We start from the raw sequence: 11,772 nt of genomic DNA, 5'->3' as shown, positions 1-11,772 counted from the left end.
GCATGCAGGAGTTCCCGACTTTATCCGCGATCATGGATGCAACAACGAGGAGGGAAATCGAGTTGCAGACCCAGACCAAGAGGAAGGCCAATGACACCTCCTCCAAGACATCCGGAGATGCCCAGAAAAAGCAAAAGCAGGGTGGTAAGTCAAGGTATGAGTACAGGCCGTCTTCAGGTCAGGGAGAGAAAAATCCGTTGATATGCTACAATTGTAAAAAGCCAGGGCATCATTGGAAGAATTGTAGGGCTCCCCATGCGAGTGCAGTTCCTCAGATTACTTCTGCTGCTCCCGTCTGCTATCACTGCAACGAGACGGGACACAAGAAGCCCGAATGCCCGAAGTTGAAGGCTGGTAAAGGAAGCGGGGGTACAAATCCTGCAATTGCATCGTCTTCTAAGGGACCCACTATGGTGACACGAGGTCGTGCTCACCAGATGACTGCGGATGAGCCGGTGATTACCGCGACAGTGGCAGGTAAATTTCTTTTTTTTTCTTTTCTCTCCTGCCATTATTTAATAAATGGTAGTTAGAATTGTTTACATGATCGTATGTGGTAAAACAGGCACTTATTTTCTAGATTCCAAGCCTGCTGTTGTTATGTTTGATAGCGGTGCTACCCATTCTTTTGTATCTCGCACGTTTATTAATCGTCTGGGGTGTAGTATCGGAAAATTGGCTCGCCCAATGGTTGTCGAAGTTGCCGACAACCGCACTATTTATGTCACCGATGTCTATCGGGGTTGCACTCTCGAGTTCTGTGGAGTTGAATTCCCTATTGATCTTATCCCTATTGCGATGCGAGAGCTCTGTGTTATCGTAGGCATGGATTGGCTTGATGCGTTTGATGCGGAAATCCACTGTCATAAGAAGCAAGTTCGTGTTCGAAACCCTAGAGGTGGAGAACTTATTATTCAGGGGGACATTCCCCGCCTGGCTATGGCTTCTTGCTCTTCTGCTATAGCACTAGACGACGTTCCTATCGTTTCCGACTTCAGCGATGTCTTTCCGGAGGAACTCCCTGGCTTGCCACCCGTTCGGCAAGTGGAGTTTCGCATTGATTTGGTGCCAGGTGCGACTCCGGTAGCGAAATCTCCTTACCGCTTGGCACCACCTGAAATGAAAGAGCTCCAAGAGCAACTGCAAGAACTAAGTGATAAAGGGTTTATACGGCCAAGCTGCTCGCCTTGGGGTGCTCCTATTCTCTTTGTGAAGAAGAAAGATGGATCCCAGGGAATGTGTATTGATTATAGGGAGCTAAACAAGCGCACGATAAAGAATAGGTACCCGTTGCCACGTATTGACGATCTTTTCGATCAGCTTCAGGGAGCATCTTGGTTTTCCAAGATTGATTTACGTTCTGGTTACCATCAGATGCGTGTTCGTGAAGAAGACATTGAGAAAACAGCATTCCGTACTCGATATGGGCACTTTGAATTTGTGGTGATGCCTTTTGGGCTCACCAATGCACCCGCAGCGTTCATGGATCTCATGAACCGGGTGTGTAGCCAGATGCTTAACCGTTCGGTCATAGTGTTCATAGATGATATCTTAGTCTATTCTAAGAGCAAAGAGGAGCATCAACAACACCTTCGGGAGATTCTGGAAACTCTGGCAAGAGAAAGGCTTTATGCTAAATTCTCAAAATGTGAATTTTGGTTGGAAGAAGTTCAGTTCTTGGGGCATGTGGTAAACAAACACGGTATCAAGGTCGATCAAGCCAAGGCTGATGCGGTTAAACAATGGAAGATTCCGAAAACACCTTCTGAAATTCGCAGTTTCTTGGGTTTAGCCGGTTATTACCGGAGGTTCATTGAAAATTTCTCTAAAATCGCCTTACCACTCACCCAATTGACCAAGAAATCAATGAATTTTGTTTGGGGCCCGGAGCAGCAACTGGCGTTTGATGAGTTAAGGAAGCGATTGTGTGAAGCTCCGATTTTGGCCTTACCTGACGGGGTTGAGGATATGGTGGTTTATTGTGATGCATCGCTTCAAGGTCTTGGTGCTGTGTTAATGCAACGAGATAGGGTGATAGCCTATGCCTCCCGACAGCTGAAACCCCACGAACGAAACTACCCCACTCATGATTTGGAGCTTGGGGCTGTTGTTTTCGCTCTTAAGATTTGGAGACACTATCTCTATGGAGTGAAGTTTATCATATACACTGACCATAAGAGTTTAAAATATTTGTTCGAGCAGCGGGATTTGAATATGAGGCAGATCCGATGGTTGGATGTGGTAAAAGAGTATGATTGTGAAATTCACTACCACCCCGGTAAAGCTAATGTGGTAGCTGATGCTCTCAGTCGTAAACAATCTGCCGAACCGATTAGAGCTAAGTGTCTCCGGATCACGATGGTGTCGTCTTTGTTAGATCTAATCCGGGACGCCCAAAAGACGGCAATACTGGAGGAAAACATCAGGTGTGAGAAGATTGGAAAAGAGTTGCCTAAGATGGAACGAGACGGGCGGGGTTTGCTGACTCGCTACGGTAGGGTTTGGGTTCCATATACCGGGGGAAATCGGAAAACCCTAATGGATGAGTCTCATAAGTCAAAATTTTATATCCATCCTGGTGCTACTAAAATGTATCGGGACCTTCATGAGGCTTACTGGTGGCATGGAATGAAGAATGATGTGGCTCAATTTGTGGAAGAATGTATGACCTGTCGGAAGGTCAAGGCGGAACACCAGAAACCGCATGGGAAGTTGCAACCATTGGAGATTCCTGAATGGAAATGGGAGCATCTAACCATGGACTTCATTACAAAACTTCCTAGAACTGCCCGAGGATCAGATACGATATGGGTGATTGTTGATCGTTTGACTAAGAGTGCTCACTTTCTGGCTATAAAGGAGAGCTCATCGGCGGAGAAATTAGCCGAGATCTTTGTTCGGGAGATTGTCTCATTACATGGGGTGCCCGTTTCTATCGTCTCCGATCGAGACACCCGATTTACCTCTCGGTTCTGGAGGAAGTTTCAAGAGGAATTGGGCACACAATTACATTTTAGTACCGCCTTCCATCCGCAGACAGACGGGCAGAGTGAGCGGACGATTCAGACCTTGGAGGACATGCTTAGGGCGTGTGCGATTGATTTTGGGGGTAGTTGGGATGACCATCTACATCTAGCTGAGTTTTCTTATAACAACAGCTATCACTCAAGCATTAAAATGCCTCCGTATGAAGCCTTGTACGGGAGGAAGTGCAGGACGCCCGTTTGTTGGGGCGAGGTTGGGCAGAGGGTACTTGGGAGTACCGATATCGTGCTACAGACTACGGAGAAAATCCAAGTGATTCGAGATCATTTGATCACAGGGAGTAGTCGTCAGAAAAGTTATGCCGACAAAAGACGCTCCAATCTTGAGTTCCAGGTGGGAGATTATGTGCTGCTTAAAGTCTCCCCCTGGAAAGGTGTGATTCGATTTCGGAAGCGGGGAAAGCTCGGACCCCGATTCATTGGACCCTACAAGGTCATAGCTCGTGTGGGGAAGGTGGCTTACCGTTTAGAGCTTCCTGATGAGCTTAGTCTAATTCATAATACGTTCCACGTGTCTCAGTTACGAAAATGCGTTGTTGATGAGACCGCTGTGATACCACTGGAGGACATACAAATTGACGAGCATCTCAATTATGTTGAGAAACCAATCGCAATTTTAGAACGAAAGACAAAAGCTCTCCGCAACAAGACTATAAACCTGGTTAAGGTGCAGTGGCAACATAGGAAGGGTTCGGAATGGACTTGGGAACCGGAATGCGAGATGCGAGCTCATTATCCGGATCTGTTTCTAGGTGTTGACTTCGAGGACGAAGTCCGTTCTTAGTGGGGGAGAGTTGTAACGCCCCGGGTTTTCTCGGTATGTTTGTTTATTTTAGTTTAAGTATCCTTGTAACCTTGGGTTAATTTATTTAACCAATGTTTGATTTCTTATGTTATTGGACTCTTTTGATCATCTTGTAAACTCCTTTTATTGAAGTCCATGGGCTATGGGCCTGTTTGCAAAGTCCATCTAGTTAATAGTACTTAATGTGTAAGTTGAATCATTTGGAACACACACAAGGAAAACACTCTAAACCCTCCCTCTCTCTCAAAAATCGTCCATCTCTCTCTCTCTCTTTGGGATCAAGAGCAGCCAAGGGGCTGTTTGGAGCCTAATTCTTGTTCATTTCCAGCCTTGATTCGTACTGGTATGAACCTCCTTATCCTTTCTTACAACTTGATTCATAACCTTGTTCTAGTTTTATGATTTCATCTTCACTTCTTCTCCTTCTTATTTTATTTGTAATTGTATGTTATACATCATCTCAAGATCCTATCTTCACCCCATATATGGTGGATGATGGATCTAGGGGATTACATGTGGCAAAAGATCATGGAAACCCTAAAAGGGAGAATGATGATTTTATGTGCTTATGTTTATTTTCATGTTGATTATTATTACATCCTTGTGGCTAAATGAAATCCTAATGATCCATAACCCTTTTTAGTACCACCATTAGCATGGGGACTGAATTGGGATGATGAACACATCTTAAAATGTGTTTCAAAAGGAGAAGGATGGATAAGCCAAAAAGGAATCACGGGTGGCTACGATTCTGTTTTCCATCAGATCTGTAGTCATTTTGTAAAAATCATATCTGGATCTCTAGAACTCAAACGGACCCCAAACCATATCCAAAAGTTCAAAAATTGAGTTGGCTAACTTTATTAAGCAGGCCAACCTCACTGATAAGGGCTTTATCTATGTGAAATAGTGGCATCTTTGCTGTTAGGTCTGATCCGGGTCTGTTCTGATATGTCATTTTGTTTTCATCATTTCTAAGTCTTGGAAAAGGATCCAGAGTGATTCCAAGTTTCTATATGTTAATTATATTATGAATTTAAGATCTGGATAATATGGGGTGTTATTTCCAATTATAAATTGGTTAGAATGGATCCACACTCCAGGTCAGTGGGCAGTCACCAGCTTTTGCTAGTGCTGTGATTGTCCACAATGTGAATTTTATATCTGGAGTTTGAGAGATGATTTTCATTCGATTCCAACTCTGAGACTTTCACTTGTATGTCCTTTAATTCTCTTATTTTTTTTTTGGACGAATTCTACTCACAAGTTGGGTAGAATTGGCCAACATCACTTGACTGTATTGTTGGAGACAGAAGTGATACACCATTTTGTAAAATTCATATTTAATTCATCTTTTGGAGTTAGAATGAGTTCTTTATATTTGTGGAATCCTAAGAAATCATAGTTTCCTATAAAATTTAGTTAAAGCTATGTTTCTGTTTTATATTTTGGAGTAAATCCGTTTTGAACAGCAGGTCTGTTTTAGAGACCTTGCTGTGATCACTCTTTTCTGAACTCATAGCTTCATTACTTCTCCATTCTAACCTTTAGTCCTTCTTAGGTGAGGTTTTGAAGTTTGCTCAAGATTGGTAGCATTATTTGATTGTTAGCCATCCTTAATACTCACTCAAGGTGAGTTCTCTCACACCGTTGTATTGATGATTGTGTTTGCTAGTTAGCTCGTGTGTGATTATTTGAATTTATTATAAAAGCATGCTATATAAGTATTGTTTTAATTTGTACATGTGCACTGTATGTAACTAATTATGGATATGGGGACACCACCAAAGGATATGGATTTACCGGTGCGGTGGGTAGGTAATATCACCAACGTAATACTCTTCGTGAGGTGCGGTGATTAGGGCCAAATGATACGGGATCTTCCCGGTGCGGTTCAAACCTACAAGTCCTTCTCGTAATATAGACATTGATTCGTTCTTTGCCTTTATCATTATAATTGGAAAATGGATTAGGGCTAGTAAATATGAATGTTAGTACAATGTCTGTGTTTGAATTCACTAAGCGTCATGCTTACGTTTTTCCCTTATAATTTTTCAGGTGTTAAGATTAAAGAGGCTAAGGCTTGACATGGAGCATCGGGACATCGCTACTAGTTATTTTGTTGGGACCTTATTATTATTATTACTTCCGCACTTTATTTTATATGATTATTAAGTTGATGCATTATGTTATGAATATTTCAGTTGTTTTAATTTAATTTAAGATGCGTTTTAAAAGTTTAAAATTTTTGGAAAAAAATTGGGTGTCACAGCTGCTAGCTACAGTGGGACCGGTAGGTCTACGGGTGACAAAAGTCATAAAATGATGTTGGACTTCTTAATTCCATATCTAGTCTATCATATGGTTATGGAACTCGCAACTTAGATAACGGAGATTTACTTTTTAGTAATAATGAACCTAGTGAACTAATAACCTTAAGAATTAGTTTACTACCTACTTATTAGTTTTATATACGTGTTAAAACTAATGCACTTTACAAGGATAACCAGGCTTTCAGAATACTTCATTAACGCTACAGGTATGGTAGATACTTGTACACTTCATTCCGAATCGATAACCAACCACCAACTTTTAAGGAAAATAAGGGTTTTTCCTGAGATAACTTGACTGTTCTTAACCAGGCTGTGTAATAAATGGATAACTAAACTTTTCTTATAAGAAAATATGGGATTTTCTTGAATAGCTACTTTTTCAGAAAACCAATGGAAACTTGTTCTTTTATAGAAACAAACCGCTTATGAACTCACCAGCTTTATGTTGATATTTTAAAATTGCTTGTATTCTCAGGTCAACGTTAGACAGGTATCCCACAAATCTTTTGAAGAAGACGGAGCATATTAGCAGTCTCAACTTTACTTTTGTTATACTAATGTATATATAAAACATGTATTACTTCACTTTCAAACAAATATAAATATTTCTATGTAATGTAATGTTTTGTGTTACTATGCTTGCTATGTACATTGGTTGTGATACTTTACATGAAGTCCTCCGCCCCAGAACGTTTCTGCGATCTGTTTCAGGGTGTGACACATTACGACATTCCTCTTCATAGTTCGAATTGTGAGAAATGGCAAAAGGTCTAAACATTTGAAACTTATTGTTGTATGTTCTAAAATTGTGTAGACACACATGTGAGCTATCTATGGAAAGGTGTATGAGTTTGAGAAGCCTAGATAAAGTCTTATCGAAGCATCTCATATCAGAAATCTGAACTTTGGTAAGAAAGTCAACAAGTAATGATTTCTAGAAGTCCAGCTTATTTCTGGGTACATCTCAAAGCTAGTGAGAGCATAAGTTTAATGCTCATAAGAATGTAATTATTATGCTATTGGGAGCACAATTATTACGTTAAGTGTTGCAAGTTACCAATGTTAATTATAGAAAACAAAAGTTTCAATTCGCTAAGTTGCAGGGTTTGAAAAGTTGTTTTGCTATAATTAAGGGAGAGGAATTCATACTTCGTTTCATATCTAAAAGCTTAGATTGAGATTTTTAATCAAATTTAGTTAAGGATATATATGAATGTTATGTTGAAAACATTTGACATAAGGTAGAGGATTGATTAAATAAGCTATAATATTAATCTGATCTAATTTTCCATATACCTAGGGCATTATGAGGAAAAGGGACTAGAATGAGATGTGACTAAAATGGTTAAGCAACTGTCGAGGACAATTTGAGGTTTACCAAAGATTGGTTGCTTATGGACAGTTGGAAGTATATTAATTGTAAATTTTGGAAGGACCATATTTACATACTCTGAGAACAGGTAACTCTTGTTCAGAAGTGATAGTCAAAATGTGAATATGGAAATGGAAGTTAATAATTAAATATGTGTAAGATTAGAAAACTTAAATGCAAGAAGGATGTTCAAAGGAATGTACTTTGAATATGAGACTTCGTTTCTATGGAATTGCTCACGATTGGAATACTTTGTAATGTCTGTTGCCAAGTCTTTATGACTTTTATATCATTACAAGAGGATCGTTGCATATAAGTTTAGAATATAACAGATTACAGTAAATGGCAAGAATTTGGTATTCTTATATTTACGATAAGGATTTGGAATTGTGAAATGAATGTCATTGGAAATGTTTACAATTAATCTATTTCAAAAAGTAAGGACCATAGGTAAAACATAGTGTGCATGGTTGGAGCATGGGATGACTATTGTTCTAATTCAAGTATTAAGTTGATCAATGGAAACATTATACAATGAATAATGTGTAATCAATATGGTGACTAAGTAAAGGGTAATTTTATTTATATTCAAAAGTTTTAAGACCATATTGGATTCGATTATTATTGTGTTTCACTTTGCATGTTTTGACTTCCCTAATAACTAGGTTATTCAAACTATCCACAATCGATCATACTTTGGAAGTAGGTATTGAAGCTAGACTGTCATGAATGGATCTGTAGATTGTTTAAAGGTGTTTAGACATAGCATAAGTGTTCTGCGGTGTTCATGAATACTTTTGGAATAAGATTCGAGTATTGGATTAAAACTACACTCATCTGAATCACTTCATGGATTTTATCATGAGTGACTGTGAGACGATAATATCTTATATTATTGAAACCAAGACATGTCAGTTGTAGTTTGCAAGTCAGTTGCACAATGACATATGTAAATGCACTAGTAACTTAGTGTTATAAAACATATTGTTGTGTGTGATTTGATGAGTAAGTACATGAAAGCATTTGAGTCCAAGTTTATCCATTCCTTTACCCAAAGTAGGATAAAAGCGATATATGTGGGCCCCTCGATGATTTAGTAATAACAACCCTAAGTGCTTGGTCAAGCCTGGACTAATATGATCTGTTCCATTAGTCGGTCGTCATAAATTGGAAATCGGGAAACAACACATGAACATAGAGAATGATTATAATCCATGTCTCAGTTCATACAATATCCAGAATGGAGGAACATATGATCTCTTATCTAATGGACGCATCAGTTAACTGGGTAAGAGTTCGACAACGGCTTTTAAGAGCTACGATTGCTAGTCAGGATTTTGGAGTCGTACTTGCAATAATAGTTATTAGACTTATCCAAGTAGGAGACTGTTGGATTTGGTTTCTAAGCCCATAATTATAATTTGTATGTACTCGATGCGAGAGTAGCATGGTCCATTTGGGTTGCCTTCACCAGAACAATCTGATAGGATAGGCATTTGAGAAAGATGTTATTTATGATTTATTAATATATTACAAGTATTATATATATATATATATATATATATATATATATATATATATATATATAGTTTGGGCTATTGACCCATGTTGGGCTAAGTTTATGTAAGTATCCATAATAGTTAACCCACATGAGATATGGATCATAACCTAAGTGTATGGATTAGGGTTTACCCATGACTCTTGGAATCCTACAATATATATATAGCTTAACCTTTAGCAAAAATTGACAACTAAGAGTTCTAGGAAGATAGAAATTGATTTTGGAGTGTCTAAACCTCTCTTTCAAAGTCCTCTTTTGTTCATGGTGTTAGTGAAGCATTTGACGCATCACACTTGAGGTGCTAAGCTCTTGAAAGGCCAAAACTACAAGCTAAAATAAAGAGGTATTCTTCTAATTTGATTTTATGATTAATGTACCAAATTCTATGCTAGTTGTAGGCTTCAAGCTTTGGAGATTTTATTTCATGTATAATTAGAGAAAATGTAGATCCAAAGCTATTAGGGTTGCATGTCCACCAAGAGAGGGCTCTGTCCAAGAAGGTGTTTTCTGCAAATTTTACTTTCCTTGTTTTAGGGCACGCACAGAGTTCAAACATCGATTCGGTTTTCTCGAATCAGTGTGTCAGAGTAATGACACCTCTAGTGCCGTCAAAGGGGTTTGGCTTAGCATTCATGAAGTATTTATAAGAATACTCCTTTGGGTGTCCTAGACTTTCCCCACGATTAGAGTTGTGGGCACCACTTCCGGCCCCACTAGCACCACTAACGTTAATTTTCGTCATGGTGGCAGCCACGACGGCTATTACTGCTGCTTGGAAGACAGCAGGATCATACTGTAGAGGTGGGGGCTATGGTGGAATTGGTGGATTGTTGTTTGAAACACCTATTTGATTTATGTGGTGGCATCTTTTTCTATAAATTTTAAAGAGGAAAAGATAATAAGTCCTCTTTAGTAGTTACGGTTCAGGTGATATTGAACAAGATATATCTTAGTTCTAAACGTATCATATCCTGACTTTCATAATATTCTGAGATTTACAATAGAAGTTTACTAATATAAGCAAACAATCATAATTTTATCTATAGTTATAATTCCAAGGAATTTGCATAGTATGACTCATACTGGGTCCCCCTATAATCACATAGTGTATACAAGTTATATATAATCAAAACTAAATAGCCCTTCAAATAAGTGATCCTACTCTAAGTCCACCACCAAACAAGAAACAAGAAGTAAAGCTAAATCACCAATTCTAAGTCTATAGAATCTTAATTATGCATAATTATTATGTATACACTTTGTAATTTTAAATTTACCAATAGGAGTCCTTTGTTTTCACATGATTGATTCTAGTAAGAAAGACCTTTATTGATTATTGTTGTTCCAGTGTTATAGTGACATAAAATACTCCTATAGTATTTTAACTTTATGTTTGGTTTTAAAGTTCTTCTGGTATATAGATTTGGTAAGTTTTAGACTTGTTGCAACACCACGATCACACCCAAACACATGTTGGTCGTATCTCAAATAAATATAGCCGATCAGGCTATATTTATCCTAGATATGATTACATAATTGTCAAGATTTAACTGTAGTGTCTAATATCTAAATACTTTTATGTAGTTCTCACTGTGATACTGTTTCTTGTATGTATGCATGTTAGTATACTTCTTATAAAATACTTATATTTTAAAAGTATACTTTTTGTCAAAGCGTTTCAGCCCCATTGTATTTATAGTTGTATAGCTTTTATGGTTTGATATACTTAGTTCACTATAAACAATGCTCTAATACCAATTTGTCACACCCCCAAACTGGAACGGCGGAAATGTTCCGGGGTGAAGGACGTCATATACATTATCACAATAATTGCATAATAGTAATCAAGGTACAACAACCATCACATTAATAAACTGTAGTTTTACATTCATGTTCAAATTAATGTATACTTGACACCAAAGTATAGCAAAATTTGAAAGACACGAGTCTATGAAGCTCCGTATTCTCAAAACCTGTTGATACCTTATATTGATTTCCTGATAATACAAGTACTATTGAATACAAAATCAACAATTAAGTTGGTGAGTTCATATGCATGTTTGTAACTGAAATCAATTATTTGTTGCTTAGAAATATAACTATGTTTTCCTAGAAAATCATATATTTTTTGTTGTAATATGTTGTAATCAAAATGTGTAAATGCTATTGTACTTTGAGATAGTAAAATGTAGTTTTAAGTCACATAAAACCATGAAAATTATGTTTTCTCTACACTGGAATAGTATACTGTATTAGTAATTGTGTGAAAACTATGTAATTGCAAATGCCTGGATTCACCAATAGTACTTATAAAATATTGTATTATAGTTTTATTATTTAATAAAACTATGTGAAGTTTTTTACTTATTTATACACTAATCGTATTGTTCAATACCAAATTGTGAGTTATTATAACCATGCTTGATGACCTAAGATGGCCTGAACACGACGTTCTTCAAGCGCCACAAATCAGTACGACATGTGTCACCCCAGGCTTGCTGGCCTAACTGTAGCGAATAATTAAGGTACAAGATTGTCATTCCTGTATAACTCTATACACAAGTGTCACGCTCTCCCTCTAGGAGACTTTGGTTATAATTTTAGGACTTGGTTGGTACTTAGATAAGTACGTGAAGTGTGTCTCACAGATGCAATAT

The sequence above is a fragment of the Lactuca saligna genome, chromosome 3, assembly GCF_052625555.1.
Source record: "Lactuca saligna cultivar CGN05327 chromosome 3, ASM5262555v1, whole genome shotgun sequence".
Lineage (NCBI taxonomy): Eukaryota > Viridiplantae > Streptophyta > Magnoliopsida > Asterales > Asteraceae > Lactuca > Lactuca saligna.
The sequence above is the reverse complement of the archived record's forward strand: the minus strand, read 5'-3'. Positions refer to the sequence as shown.